Raw genomic sequence first — 15,542 nt, forward strand, 5'->3', positions numbered from 1 at the left:
GTAACCCCCTAACCAAACGCCCCCTTAGTATATGTATTTGAGGTCTCGGGATCAAACTCTATACTACACAATTACTAAAAAAAAATTATTGTACATGGATTACATGAACTAAAACTCCCTATGGAGAGCGTCATGTGACACCGTTTCTTATTTATACACGCTTTTTAATATATTTTTATAGATACTCCAGTTTTTATATGTCGGTTGAAGACTGCCATCATCTATGTTGGGGGTAATGCAAGTCAAATTTCTCTTAGTTTTTTTTTATATATATAAAGAGTTTTCCTACCTATGCAATGAATTTAATCTTCACCTAAACTTGAAACAAGCACTTAGATGAAAGAATAAAATAATAAAGATAAACATTAACCATGATGAAACTCTCCTCATAATGAAGCAACTTTATTTATAAGTATCTACAGATTGCATTTCCTAATCATATTTTTGTTTGAAAATAATTTGTCATCATTGTTAGGTAGGAAAAAGGCACTAGCACTATGTGATCACTACTATTTACTATTCACTATTCCTTCCACCGGCATATGACCGTTGGAAAAAAGTATGGGCATATCTTAGACCCTTAAAAAGTTAGAAGTTGAGCACTATTCCTTTGAATAGTGTTATGAGTCACAAAAGCATGAAATTCACTATTCATAAGCAACTTAACATCTTAGCCTTCCAATCTTCCTCCAATCTCAGCCACTCGATTATTCTTCTCCTTACTTCAGCCATCTCCTTTCTCTCTGACTGTGTTTCTATTCCAACCGATTCTCTCTCCTCTTTCTCTTTGTTTCTCTCACTCTTTAGTCAACTTTTTAGGGTTTGATATTGTGGGAATTTTTAGACATTCATCAATGGCAAAAATTATGGATATGGATGAGGATTTCAAGGATGTTTTCTGTGAGTATAATTAGGTATTATTCTTATCTCTTCTCTTTTTTTTTTGGATTTGTCACTCACAATCAATGGCAAAACTCTATTTTTTCAGCTGAAGCTGAATCATTCGGCGCCGAAAGCCTGCCCGCCGGTGGTGGTTAAGAAGGAGAAGCTTCAACGGTGTTGTTTCCCTGTTCACAGGTAACTCCTTTCCCCTCTTTTTTTCCTCCTTTTACATTCTCTTTCTCTCTCTCATTCTTCTTCTATTTTTTCATTTTCTTACCCATTTTTTCTCTCTCCAAAAACCAGATCTACTTGCTTTAGGTTATGTTTTTCCTCATTTCATCATTCATTATTTCGTTATTCTTTCCACTTTTTCTCCCCCTAAATTACAGCTCCATTTCTAGGGTTCTATTCAATTTTCGCCGTGTTTTCTCATACAATCAGGTTTCAATTTCTTCTTTTACAGGTTCGTTTATGTATAGTTCTAATTGAGGACCAATTTTGATTTTTTTTTGCATTGAATTGGAGAGTTTTTGGGGTGATTGATTGATCAAGAGGAGAAGAGAGAGAGAGAGAGGGTATTTTGAATAGATGGTCGTTGGAGTTTTTTTCCTAGGAAAATGAGTGTTTCGACATTAGAGTTACAGTTGAAGCAATGACTAGGAAAAATAAGGCGTGACAATGAGCGTGAATCATAGAAGAAGAGAATAAATGTCCTACTTCTACAATTTATTTCGTAGAAGGCTTTGTTAATTGGCAACAACCAGGGGAAATGGAACTCAAAAATCCTATCTCTTTCACTGTTGTCAGCAAACAATTGGGTGGAATTAAGGGACTTTCTTTCTGTTTCATTTTTTTTAATTCTCCAATCTGCCCCCCCCCCCCCCCCCCCCAAAAGGCCTGAATCAAACTGCCCCTAATTGGTTTCTGGTAATTTTCCCTTGTTTGACATTTATAGGTTAGCAAAGTCTTTGATCGTCTCTAATTTATTTGTGGAATAAAAATTTAGCCTTGATGTTGCTTTGATGTTGTCAATTTCGTTGTTTCAAGGCTTCTTGTCTGTGCTCTAACTGATTACTTAAGACTCCTAAGAATTTAAAACAAACAGACCTAAGTTTGTGTCTTGTCATATTCTCCATTGTTATAGTTGCTACTAATGGTTTGAAGCGAGTTCTTATTGCCACTGTCACTACCATCACCATCTAAAATGAAGAAGATATGGTATTGAAGAACCCAAATCCAATTAAAGAAGGAACATTAGAAAGGCAGGAATAATGAATTAAAGAAGGAATTGAATTGATAGCTCCTCTAGGAGAGAGTGATGATGAAGAGATAGGCTGGTGGGCACGTGTTTTTGCAGCCTTCTTTGTTTGCAATTAGATGAATCTATGAGAGGGAAGAAAGTGCTTTTGCAGCCATTTTTCAAGAATTAGGTTAGTTCATCTCCTTTGAATCACCCTTATATTTTTGCTTTGAATTTAAAATAGGATCTTTTCTAATTTCTAAATTTTCAGTAATTCTTGAAGAAGTTGGAAAAAGGTTATGAAGAACAAATATCATAATTTCATCATTAATGAGGTAATGTGCTCTTCATTTTTGCACACTTGAAATGTTGGTTTGTTTGTTTAAAAGTCATGTTTTTTCTCAATCAAAGTTTAAATTTACATGCTTGATAATGAGGCTAAATTTCTTGCTTTGATAGCGGTCTTGACTTATCAGCATTATTTTACATTTTTACTTATTGAGAACCAGTTGTGCTAAGGCTGTAGCTTCAATTCTTGAATTTCACAAAAAGATCCTAATCTAGGTTGTTTTATATTCTTTTTATTTGAGACTTTAGGTTTATCAATTTGTCAAATTATTAACCGCAATTCTTTGTAATTTGAATTTGTATAGTGGTAGGTTTATGACCATAATGGATCGAGGTCTATCATCAGTTCTGGCATTGCTGGGGTTTTCTTGTGTGCCAAAGTCCTTTTTTCTATCATTTCAAGCTTCATGAAATGGCCAAAGTCTAGCTATGGAAGAACAAGTTCTTCTTTCTCTCTCCTTTCTTTGTGTCTCTGAAAAATGTTGTCAATGATTAGTGCTTTTCTTATTTATTAATTATCTATGAATATCTTCTGGTTTTACATTTATTTATATAGTTTGGCGCTCATTATTATGGGATTATGCGCGAGAGAGTTTCAGGAGGCTTGACATAGGGAAGGGATCATTCAGAGTATTGGAATTTGGTAGGTAGTTTTTCCTGTATCCTTCTTAATAAGTATTGTGCTTGCTCTTGAGTGATAATTTGTTCTTCCAGTGATAAGTAGTAGTATTAGAAGTAGATTCATGTTCACGTGAGAGAATAATACCACCATTTAGTTATTGTTTTTGTTCATTTGTCGTTATTGTTGTTGTTGTATGGTTTGTCCCTGCTAAAATGGGTTGTGAGGTTCCTTTTCATGAGAGATTAGCTATTTAGTTCGTTAGAATGCATAGTTAATTGATAGTATATTTTTCTTTTCCATTTTTGGTTTAATGGAGATAAAATTTTAGTATGGAGTAGTAAACATTCATCGATTTTAGTTTAACTTTTTTTATTGTATTTCTTTTTCTATAATACCTAATTTTTTAAAATGAATGCGTTTCAAAGCTTATTAGCTCAAATGGTAGAGCAATGTACCATTGTACATGGATGTAGGTTCAAGTCCTACATGGGCTATAATAATTATAATGATAACCATAGATTAGAGTTAGAGAGTAACTCTAATTGTCATAAAAATTGTATCTATGCGAATAAAACATCATGAATTCCTTGAGTACTGTTCATTTCTACAGTGTTTTGAGTCACAAACATCCGCACTTCACTGTTCATAAGTACCAACCAATCTGAGCCATCTATTGTTCCTTCACTTTCAACCACCCGATTATTCTCCTCCTCTCTCGTGTCCTCTCCTAACCCTTCTTTCTCTGTCTTTGGTTTTTCCTCCACACAACTGCCAACATCAATCTCCTCTTTCTCTTCGTCTTTGAATTTCTTTATTCAATTTCTAGGGTTTCATCTGGTAGGAATTTTACCTTCTCTTTCAAGAAGACTTCAATTTCATCGACAATCGCAGATGCCTGGGGTTTTGTTTTGGCAGGCCATGAAGGAAGCAATTCTCTACTAGGATGTAATTGGGCTTTGAAGAAACCTCACATAATTCTCATGGATTTCATAAATCGAAACTCGAATTTCCGAAAAATCGAAGGTATGTTTACGAGTAATTCTTCATACAAGCTTTAAGATTGAACACTTGTATTTTTCACACTAATTTGAGTGAGAAATCAGAATTTAGAAGTTTAGCTTGAAAGGTTATGAAGTCCAACGACATTTTCATCTAATCCACTTTTACCAACATGACTCAATAGTCTTCCAATTTTTGTTCTTTCAAAAATCAAAAACCAACCAAAAACAGGGAAAAGTAAGTGTCCAGTAAGTGTCCAGAAAACCAGCCAATTTCTAGGGTTTTCCCTTCCAAATTTCAAGTTCATGGTGCACATTTTGGACTCCATTTGCAGTAATTTCGAGCCTTTAATATTAAGGATTCAGGAATTGAAATAGTAGACCACGATTTGGACGAATTCCAGTTTCTAATTCATTTTTTTTTTTGCAATTTGTGAGTTAGGCTCCTTCTTCTACAACAAGATGCAACAAGATCGACGTACTAAGGTTTTTGTTTCTCTCCTTTCTTTCTGTCTTCATTTCTTTTTTTTATTTTCTTTCTCTTCATTTTTGTGTGTCATATTTTCTGAAATTTGAGTGTTTATGGAAGCTGTTTTTTCTCTCACTATTCTTTTTAGATCAACGCGGTAGTTGGTCAAATTGCCTTCTCCCAGTTTCAGGAATATTTAGAGAAACGTTTTACGGGAGAATGAACTCTGTCGACGAGATTGGAACTCGAATTTCCCAAAAATCGAAGGTATGTTTACGAGTAAGTCTTCATACAAGCTTCACTGCTTTCAGGAACACAAGAAATGAGATTACAGAAATAATGATATTTATGATGATACAGAGATAATTGTCTTTAATCAGAGTCAGCATCATATTGTGTGCTCTGGTATCTCAAATTTTCTGTCTTATCCCAATTTTACATTGTATTTACGAATATGTACAGATGTGGTATGTTCTCTCCAAAACTTTGGCTGAGGAAGCTGCCTGGAAGCTTGCAAAAGAGAAGGGTATTGACTTGGTGACAATAAATCCTGGAATGGTTATTAGACCATTGTTGCAACCAACACTCAACACAAGTGCAGCTACAATAGCCAACTATTCAGTGGTATGCCTCGCATTTGAGACTCCTTCGTCTCCTTCCATTAGATACTTTCGAGTTGTATGCTCCAAGAATTGTTCCAATGAGGATCATTTGACACTAAAGTCAGCCACTGGGTAGGTGGGCTTGGTCAAGAGATGGGCTGAGGGAGGGAATGAATTGGGTGAATTGATACTAGACTACATCCTTAGCTATAGTGGGTCACGTGCCAATTCTAGGTTATGATTATATACTTCCTGCATTAGTTGCAATTGTGTTGGATTTTTGAATTCTTCAATATGAATTTTATGATTATGGTTGTTTCCTAAGGAATAGCATAAATGAGTATTTGATTGATTGCTTGCGTTTCGGATGGATGCTAAGTTTCAAGGATGAGAGGTGTCTAGCAATACCTAGAACTTAAAGTCCAAGGATTCGGAGTTTACTAGGCATGATTGTTTTGTTCATGTCTTTGTGTGCTTGAATTCGTTTTTCATTGCTGAAACTGGATAAGTGCGTGGCATAATTGTCCTCAAGATAAGCTTAGTTACCTTGAGTTTTAGTTCCCTAACTCGTGGCGGCATTCTAACTTCCTTTTTTAGTTTCTGTAGTTCGTATACTTGATTGATCATTCACTTGTGTGTTTTCTTGGATTGTTATTGGAAAAGTTTGGTGCAATATATATGAATGATTTGTTTAGTAGTAGTAGCGATGGAAGGCTGATGGTGAAGCATTTTTTGACTAATTTTGGGAATCATGACACCTTATATACATATGTGGTTCTTGTGCTGATGGTGGTGTTCTATTTAGGTATGTCATGAAGTAGATTCGACTTGCTCAACAAACTGACAGACTTCGCAGATGTGCTCACCAAGAGGTCGGTTTTAGATGTACTTAATTTTTAAATATATTATTTTTAGTTTGCATTTCGTTCTGTTCTTTGCTTTCTGCTATTATTGTAAACTATGAAATTCAAGCTTCGCTTAGAAAGCTTTTATTGGATATGAAAAGGATGGATAGTAATCGTAGTATGTTTGGTATATCTACGCCTTCAAGACTGGTTATCTTTAACCTTGAAGAATAATAGGAAATAATTTATGGTAACACATAGCATGACATCCGAACAATGACAATTACCTCATCCGTTCCTAAACTACAAAGGTTGCATATGAATGATAGATTAAAAAAAACCACTTGACAAATTAATGCAAGGATTATATATTGTACTTCCCTCTTTCTATTATAAAAAAATCCATAACTAAACATATTAGTGCTTCCAGAATATGGCTGTAACACAAAAAAAATCGCAATTTCAGAAAAAAAAACTAACCTGGCTGAAAGTGCTTATTAGAGTAACACACAAACTGAATCTAACCAGCTGTCACTTATTAGAGCATTAGCAAGTCTACTAGAACAATATATAAACTTAAGCAAATACACAATCACATTATGGATGCTTTATTGTATATATGTGCTTACGACTAGAAAATCAAGGACATAAACATGGCACATGAGTGGGCAGTGAGGCAGTCCCTTTAGATCACTAAGGGAGTGAGATGAGTGCCCACACCCCTGCTCACACCACAACGATGCACACACACTACATAGTGCAAACACAACCCTGCCCACCCCGTGCACATACAACCCCCCCCACACACCCTCCTCTACGTGAACCTGAAATTCCATATATATTTAGGCTTTCATGTGAACAGAATATGCTGATTATAGCGTAATTTGTGAAGCCTAATTTTGCAGGCTATATCCTAATTGATTTCCATACTCTAGATTTAATTGGTTTTCAGACACAAGCCTAATTTTTAGTTAAGATCCCTGAAAACATTTGTCGTGAGCTTCACTTTGAATCCAATGTGAAGCTATTTCCCCTGCAAACATCCTAATTGATTTCCAAACACAAGCCTAATTTTTACATCCTAATTTTACATGCCATGTTCACATGAAACTCTTTCAATGCCCTAATGGATATCTCTTGATTTAGGATGTGATATCCATATTTTACATGGTTATGCAAAACCTTAAATTACCGTTACAATATTTTGGAATTACGAATACCACAAAACCACCCCTCCCACTATCTCTACATTCCTCATTAGTGCAGCTCCTTAGAATATATGATTGCAGACGAAAAAATTTCAAATTCGGGTAAGTTACCCATCTCTCCTTAATGTATCTCTTGATTATCTACTTTAATGTTTGCTCGTATCTAAATTAAGACGTGATAGAAACTCATATCTAAATTAGAGAAGTTAGGATAAAACTAGGATAAGTGAGTTAGGAAGGAAGGGGGAAACATGACAAAATAAGAATAGTTTGGCTTTCGTAAAATGTCTAAAACTAATTAGAGAAAAAGATAGGTATGGAGGGAGGATATGGTAGAAGGAAAGAGAATGAAGAAGTTGGAGGTCTAGAATTAGAAAAAGTTAAGGATTGAGGTATTACATAACTTAATTGTCATATGGTAATAATTGGTGGAGACCAGGGAAAAATAATCACCTAATAGTTTTGCATGATTAATGGGAGGCGTAAGGGATGGTCAAGATGAAAGGAATTATATTGGACATGGTTTTTGACGAATAGGATCATTATTAGATAGGTCGAATGCAAGGCCAATAATTAAAAAAGGTCCAGTAAAAAAAAAGAACTTTTTGTTTTGCTTTTACATGTGATGTATTCTCTCTTCAGGATATTAAGGCCTTAATGATTGTGTTCTTTTACAGTGCTAATGATTTTACCGTGCAATCTGACCTCCGAGGTGGATATCTTCTTTCACATCACAGGTAGTTTCCTTCAATTTTTGCTTATATGCTCTTAAAGTCTTTTTTTGAACCTGCATGGATGGTTTCTTCTGTAGTCTACCTCAATTCTATACACAAATCCACATTTTTACGTGTGGAACCTGTAATGAATTGCAGTATGTTGAACTTCCCCCTAAAATTACTGCTTTTGAGCTAGATAGTCACTACGCTGAAAATAAATAATGAAATCGAGATAAAGAAAAACCACCTGCCGTCAAGGTCTAAAGGAGAAAGCCACCAATAGAGAAAAGCAAATGTCCATAAATAATTAGTAGAAAACAGTGTTCATATGCATAAAACATGATCTATGTCATGGTATTTATAAACAAACCTATCTTAGCTTGCAAGATATTATCAAAGTTTATACTTATATAGTTATATCTATAGCATATTTATTTGGGTTAAGAAGCAGCATTAAGCAGAAGTTGACCAACCCATATATGCCAGGGTGGTAATATATTGATGCTCTGGAATTTGAGATGTACTTAACATTTCTTGTAGATGTTAAGTTTATTGTAATTTAGTGTAGGATTGACAGGGGATATGAGTGACCTGAGTCTTAGGATTGGTTGACTTGTAAAGAGTTGGGAGGAGGTATTCCAGAGAGATTTGAGGAAGAAACTTTATTTGCAATATTCTCAAGTTCTGGTTTGTTTAGGTGTCTAACAAACGCTGAGTGGCGATAAGTCAAAGCGTGAAACTAAAAATACAAGTTGAGCTGAGATGGGCTATATCTAAGTATTTTTTTTGATGGATAGTCTACATCTAAGTAGACAGGAAGAGGTACTGAAAATTTGGAAGCATACAGAAAGATCTTTAGCTTCATTTGAAAAAGTTATTTACTGCTGGTCTTACTCGCGTGCATCTGCTACCAAGCTTCCACTTTGCTGAAGTTGATGATGACAAAAAGAATTGGAAAGTCGTAGGTGAGTGTATTCTGCCTTCTTCTCTACAATTCGATGTTAACTTATGTAGATCACAATGGGTTCCTATTTGTTCTGGAGCAAGCATTGCTGAATTGTGTTAGTGGACTTCAGAATAATTTGGTTGCTTGATCAGGCCCTAGGTGAAGTTCCCGTATACATATATAAAATAATTCCGAAAATGCTATGCAGAAGCTTTTTAATCTAACATGTGAGAGCAAGCATCTTCACATGTTTGAATGCTTTTAGTTCTTATAGCTTTCAATTTCTTTTAACTTTTGGATTAGAGCATGTACATTAGACACACCTCCGCTGATATACTTCATAGTTGGTATGTACCTTCCTGAGGTGTCGAATGTGATGTTGTACCTGCTCATTTAAGTCAGACCTCTATCTTGCATGCTTTGTAATGTATCTATATTTGTCAAGCTCAAATGATTGCGGACATTGTGTCAAAACTGAACTTCCCATAGGCCTTAGCTTGAGATAGAAATAACTTGGCCTTTTCCCTTCCACATGATTACACAAGATCCTCTTTGTCTGTCTCTTATTTAATTTACTGATTAGAACTGAATCTTACTGTTAAAGTGATTTTGCTGATGAAAACTGATCTTTGTTAATTTTAATCATAAAAGTTAACAAGGCTTTGGTCATCAATTCTAGGCTTTGAGTCTTTGACCAAATAAATGCTTTCCAGGATGTCGGCTTCCTTTTTCTTGTCGATATTTCTGTTTTGTCGATATTTCTGTTAATAGATTTAATCACTAACATGCTCTTAATTTTGTCCCAGAGCATCGGTTTCAAGTTGTTCGTCCTTATTGATATCTGCAGAATTCAGGCCAAGAGTACCACTTGGTGGAGGACATAGTGTGAAGAGTGCACTATTTAGTGTTTGCTCCTATTAAGGTGAAGCATCCACTCAAGGTCTCTTGAGGCTGTCAATATCATTCAAGCGCCCACTACTTGCTCTTAACCGGCAATAATGGGCAGTGTGTTTGTCGGCTTTGTTACTTTATTTTTGCGATTAGTACAGTATAATTGTCTCAAATACATGTTGATCGATTATTTTGTACTATGCGTTTTTTGGGTTGAAAAATGGTATCTTGTCGTTAGTTTCTTATGTTGTCTAACACAAGTATATATGATTTTACAAAAATTATGTTTCTTAAAGATTGATTTTAAATTGCTCATAAAAGTCTATTAAAATCTCTAGCACTCATGTCCAATGCAAACAAATCATGAAAATTGTTGTTGGAAATTTCTTATGTAACGTAAATTATTACCTCATCATGACGTCGAGTAACTTTGTAGTAACACCGTACTAGATTCACTAACCTGAAATACCACAGATATTGCTCCTGTATCATTGTTCTCGTGTTCGGTTATTTTAGAAGCTCTTAGTGTTGAAATTTTATTTTGTTTTTTGAGATATATGTAATATCATAAAATCCGACCCAAAGCACTGAGAGCGAGACACTTTTGTCCGACAAAAGTGGACAACGGGTTCTAGCTCGTAGAGCGTATGCCGATGCGCCCCGTAAATGAACTGTAAGGACATTGAAGGAGGAGCGGTTTCCCAGACCCCGACGTTAGGCCAGTGCTTTCGGCATTTGAACAAGCTTCTCTCGTGGGGGAACGCAGGCGAAGTCAATTTAAAATGACTTGCATGATTATGAACCAAAAATTATTGCCCGATCATGATGTAGAAGATAGTATAATTCTATTAAATATACCTTTCATTTACTAAGTTATATTTTAGTATTATAATATTTGCTCTCTACTATATACATAAACTTCATTTAACCGTTACCGTTACGATATTTTGAGGGAGTATTAGATAAAAAATGAAGTTACCACAAGAAAAAATAATGTGCTTCTCGTGACAAAAATTGACAATTCTTATAATAACAAGAAATTATAGGCCATTTGACCTGCATTGACATCAATTTGGTTACTACTAGCCATGCGCGCGCGTAGCGCGCGGCCAAACCACTAGTACATTTGAAACATAGGATTGGTATATCATGTAGGACCCGCCAAAACGCATGAATCGCCGAATTACATGGCTATCGTAATGGATTGATGGGTTTTCTTTGGCAACACATTGTGAAACTTCTTAGGCATGTTTTTGCACAATTCACGGAAATTACGTATTCCAAACTCTGAGTTGAAGGTCCAAATGAAGAAGAAGAACCATCAATTCCTTTGTTTGAAGACGAAGACGAAGACGCATTAAATTGATTTTATGTCTCATAAATTATAGGTATATCTAAAATTTGACGTGCTCAACACTTTTTTTTTTATATACATTTGTATTATACGGAATAATCTTAAGATGATAATTATAAAACTCAATATGATCATGATAATCTAATGATTTAAAATGATTTTAGACTCACATTTTTAAATTTAAAATCGATTTTAATCATTAGATTTTTCATAGTCATAATGATAATGATCACTTTAGGATTCCCATAACTCGATGTACAACTAGAAATACACCGGATACCTAGAATGAATATGTACTTCCTTGAAGCTATATAGGAAGTATTGACTCCACCCTTGGGATGATGGATGAGAGAATGTTAAGTGATAGGTAAGGTATAAAGAGGCAATTGATGCGTTCACAATCATTAAATAATGATCATTTGAATCGAACTAGCGTCAAACGTGACCAGTTACAAGTCTTATTCATAATCAGAGATCCTTACTCCTAAACTTTATAATTTCAATAATTATTAGAATAGGTGGTCTAATGTATGTTGAAATTAGACAAACTCATGCCTACATTCTCCTAATAAGTTAATTTCATTCACTCTAACCCAACACTATTCTTAGACATCTCGTACCAACATAGCCGTCCCTTCTATTCTTCTTTATTTGTTTTCCTCTGAATCTCAAACTACAAAAGACAATTTTATAACATAGCTCAGATGTTGTACTGAATGGATTAAATCAGTCACTTAATGGATTAAACAAGTCACTAAATAGATTAAAGAATTGCCTCAACGCCCTGAATTATAGCGGGGCTGCACCAAACAGCCCCAACGACGACTTATAGCCAAAATACCCCAAAGTACGTACCTTGGTGCAGTTCGTACCATAAATGAGGTATGTGCCCATAATTCTCATTGGATTCCCTCCCCTTTCTTGTTTTCTTCTTTTTTATTTAACCCTAATTTTAGTAATTAAACCAAAAAAGTGTGTGCCTTCATTTTCTCCTTCCTCAACTGAATAAAAAGACTTTCTCCCCCAAATTCCCTCTTACTTTCCCAAACTCCCTCTTCCTTTCGAAATAAACCTTAAATTCTGAAAGAGTGAAATCCGCATAACAACAATGAGCTTAGCTTCATCTTCAAGTTTCAAGAAGAATTGATCAAATACCAGTTTAGGTAATGGTAGGCTTTACTGTTGACATTGATTGTCTGCAGTATTTCAAACTATTTGGAAGTTAAGCCACAATCAAACAACACGCTTCTATGGTTGCCCAATATCTAGCACTCGACTTATAACTGATGAGAATTCTGATTACCGACCCCATTTATGGTACATACTGCACCCAAGTTCGTACTTTTAGGGTGTTCTGTCTATAAGTCGTAGTTGGGGCTGTTTGGTGCACCTGCGCTATAGTGAGGGTGTTGAGACCGATTTTGCCTAAAGAATTTGATTACTAAATGGATTAAATTGGTCACTAAATAAATCAAACTAGTCAGTAAATAGATCAAACTAGTCACTATTATTTCGAAAAGGTGATCCATCCTCTTTTTAATATTAGACTTGAACGGTTGCCTAATTTCATATCAAAAGTAGGTATTCCTTACAAGACTAGTTGTTAAAATTAAACAACTATAATACCAGTGCTAAAACTCAAAGCCACTAGTTAAAAATGACAAATTACTTGTTTTAAACACATCAAACAACCACCAAAATTGTTATTAGTGTTTGTATCATTCTAGATGCATGCCACAATTTCTTTGTGAGTGCTTCTTTTTTCTTCTAGGGGACGAGTATTTGTAGTTAAGTAATTGTAAGCAATCACCTACTTCTCTTCCCCAAAAAAAAAATAATACAAAAAACAATCACCTACTACATATGGACGTTAAAATAGTACTTCTATATGTTATACCAATCATCATAATTATTGAAAGCTACGTGGAAGTTGAATATTTGTTTACGCGTAAGCTATATAGTATTCCATACATTGAACAAATGGAATTTGCGTTACCATGTTAATTAATATCATGATCTGGAGCTTTTGATGACAATTATATTAGTCAATTATATATGATACCACCAAACTCCATACAAAAACTCTTCAGAACGTACGTATACATACATACTTGATGCTACTCTTTTTTTTTTTTTTTAATTCGGAAATTAACTGGTCAAATAAGCTCATCCTTCATTAGTTAGAGGATAACGAGGGAATCCCAACCCATAAGAAACTTCTAGAGACTGGAAAGTGGAGATTTATAACCACAAGCAAATAACCACACAAACACCCCAAATTTAGAATTAATGAAAGTTGAACTTCCAACCATAAAGTTGAGAGATAGGAGCTCCAACCATCGAGCTCCCACGCGATTCTCTATATACTTGATGCTACTTATTCTTTGATTGGACCTTTTATAAATTGTAAACCTAATGGAGACGCATAAACGACATTGGTTAGAATGACCATAATATATATTCTATAATTAGCTGTATCTTAGTAATAACTCCAACATCTGAAATAGATAGCATATGATTCATAAATTTATGATTAAGTAAACAAAAGATTTGAGATAAGTTTCTTGCTATGCTAACAGTTTACCAAACGTATTTGACTTTGTCCAACGAATTATCAACTAAAACGACTGCAGGATTATGGGAGGTTAGGGGATTCAAAAAGACTCGCTCAAAGTGAAATTGACAAGGTGATAATTTGATTATAGTGGTAATATATAAGTGAATTTATAAGCTCAAACTATGTTTGATATATGAAATAGAAATTATAAAGTTTAGAAGGTGGGATAAAAAGAGAAATGGTAATTGAGATAAGTTAATTCATATCAACTTATTTATTTGAAATAATTATCTGTGTTCATGGGTGCAAATACATGCCATGTTTACAACTCTTTTACAAATTTATAAAAAGAAAATCTTACTAACATTACTAATGTAAATATATTTTATGAAATTCATGATAACTTTTCTTTATAATTCACCATCCCCGTGATTAGATAATTTCTTTTAGGGTTTTCTTTTAATTTGTTGTTGGAATTAAAATATATTTATAAATTATACAAAAATTATTAAAAGAGACGGTCTAACTTTAATATAAAAGTAGACCTAGTCATAAATGAATTAAACTAGTCACAGAAAGATATTAACCTAGTCACTATTGGGCTAAATTTTTAAAAAAAATATTGGCTTATCATTGCCTAATTTTAATTTAAAAGTGGGCGATCTCTTACAAGACAAACTCTAAATTATAATATAACATATTTTCGTTGATACAAATTAGACATATCGATTACTATATTTCCTTTAGGATCACCATTCTCGACCATTAATAATGTAAAACAATTGGCAAGAATGTGATAGTTTTATTTCTTTTGGAATTTTTCCTTGGTATTCTTCTTCAAATAAGTTTAGTTATATATGTAAAATTTATTTTGAAATGAATTTTCAATCTACTGATTGATAAGTTCAACCTTCCAAATTAAATCACAAGACCCTCTCTCTCTTTTGAGCTTGGTAATAAGAGTTTTAAGTTCTTTTGACCAGGCTAATGAGCGATGCTCCCGACAGCAGGCTTCGTGTTATAATTTTACTAATATAATTAAAAATATTAATATACATCGGTAAACTTGAAAAATCCATATAGAATAACTAAAAGAATGAAGCAATTACAACTTCATTTACTGCAAATTAAAGTTACGAACAAAAATAATGTTCATATGAATTACTATAATTAGGCATTTCCACTCATTTTCCTAGTCAAAACAAACTTCAAGTTGAGCTCTTTATATTGTTTTGAACATTACCAACCTTCGCTTCTGCCTATAAACATATACATTGACACAAATTCAATAATATGATAACATTAAAATATCACTATGATTTATTAGCAATATTATAGTGATATTTTTAGTTTCGATAAACAAAATACACTAATGAACCATTCATATCAATTATGAAACAGGCAATCATCTTTATCTTTGAGTGATGCATATTTCGTTTATGCTTTATATAGTAATAGGATATTAACTAGACATTGCCATTCTTGTTTTTCTAAAACAATACACCCAGTGACTCAGTGAGAATCCTAGCAACTTGTTTAACAAGAAGAGAAAACAAAATCTTATAACAAGTTTTAGAATCCAACAAATGAGAAAGTGTACCACAATCTACATTTGCTGCTATATATATATGGATTAATTATTAGCAAACTTATATTCTGTGACTTTGCTTTCTTGCAAAAGTAAACAAGACTGTAATATAAAGAAAGATTACTGATGATCTCTACCTACCCATATAAAATCTTTAAAGGCAACATACCCAAAAGAATTTAGCCAAAAAATAAAAAAAGAGCTTAAGCGAAGTAAAAGATGGTTATTATTGAACAAGGAAAGTATCCCAACTTGTCTCCCAATAAACCACCTAGA

General features: G+C 34.0%; 1 long non-coding RNA gene across 4 annotated transcripts; it reads left to right on the forward strand.

Moving 5' to 3' along the window:
• The first annotated feature begins 642 nt into the window (after nucleotides 1-642).
• On the forward strand, nucleotides 643-10,020 carry LOC125499652 (uncharacterized). Of its 4 annotated transcripts, none has more exons than XR_008967091.1 (11): nucleotides 643-914; nucleotides 989-1,077; nucleotides 2,027-2,312; nucleotides 2,394-2,457; nucleotides 2,782-3,113; nucleotides 4,533-4,576; nucleotides 4,708-4,838; nucleotides 5,022-5,183; nucleotides 5,967-6,033; nucleotides 7,892-7,951; nucleotides 9,683-10,020. It is a non-coding gene; the product is annotated as an uncharacterized LOC125499652 (long non-coding RNA). The 4 variants fall into 4 exon arrangements; XR_007276636.2 differs by having other exon boundaries at nucleotides 2,776-3,113; nucleotides 4,708-4,826; nucleotides 9,683-10,019; XR_008967090.1 differs by having other exon boundaries at nucleotides 643-900; nucleotides 4,708-4,826; nucleotides 9,683-10,019.
• The last annotated feature ends 5,522 nt before the right edge of the window (nucleotides 10,021-15,542 follow it).

This window comes from Beta vulgaris, chromosome 7, assembly GCF_026745355.1.
Source record: "Beta vulgaris subsp. vulgaris cultivar EL10 chromosome 7, EL10.2, whole genome shotgun sequence".
In the NCBI taxonomy this organism is placed as follows: Eukaryota; Viridiplantae; Streptophyta; class Magnoliopsida; order Caryophyllales; family Amaranthaceae; genus Beta; species Beta vulgaris.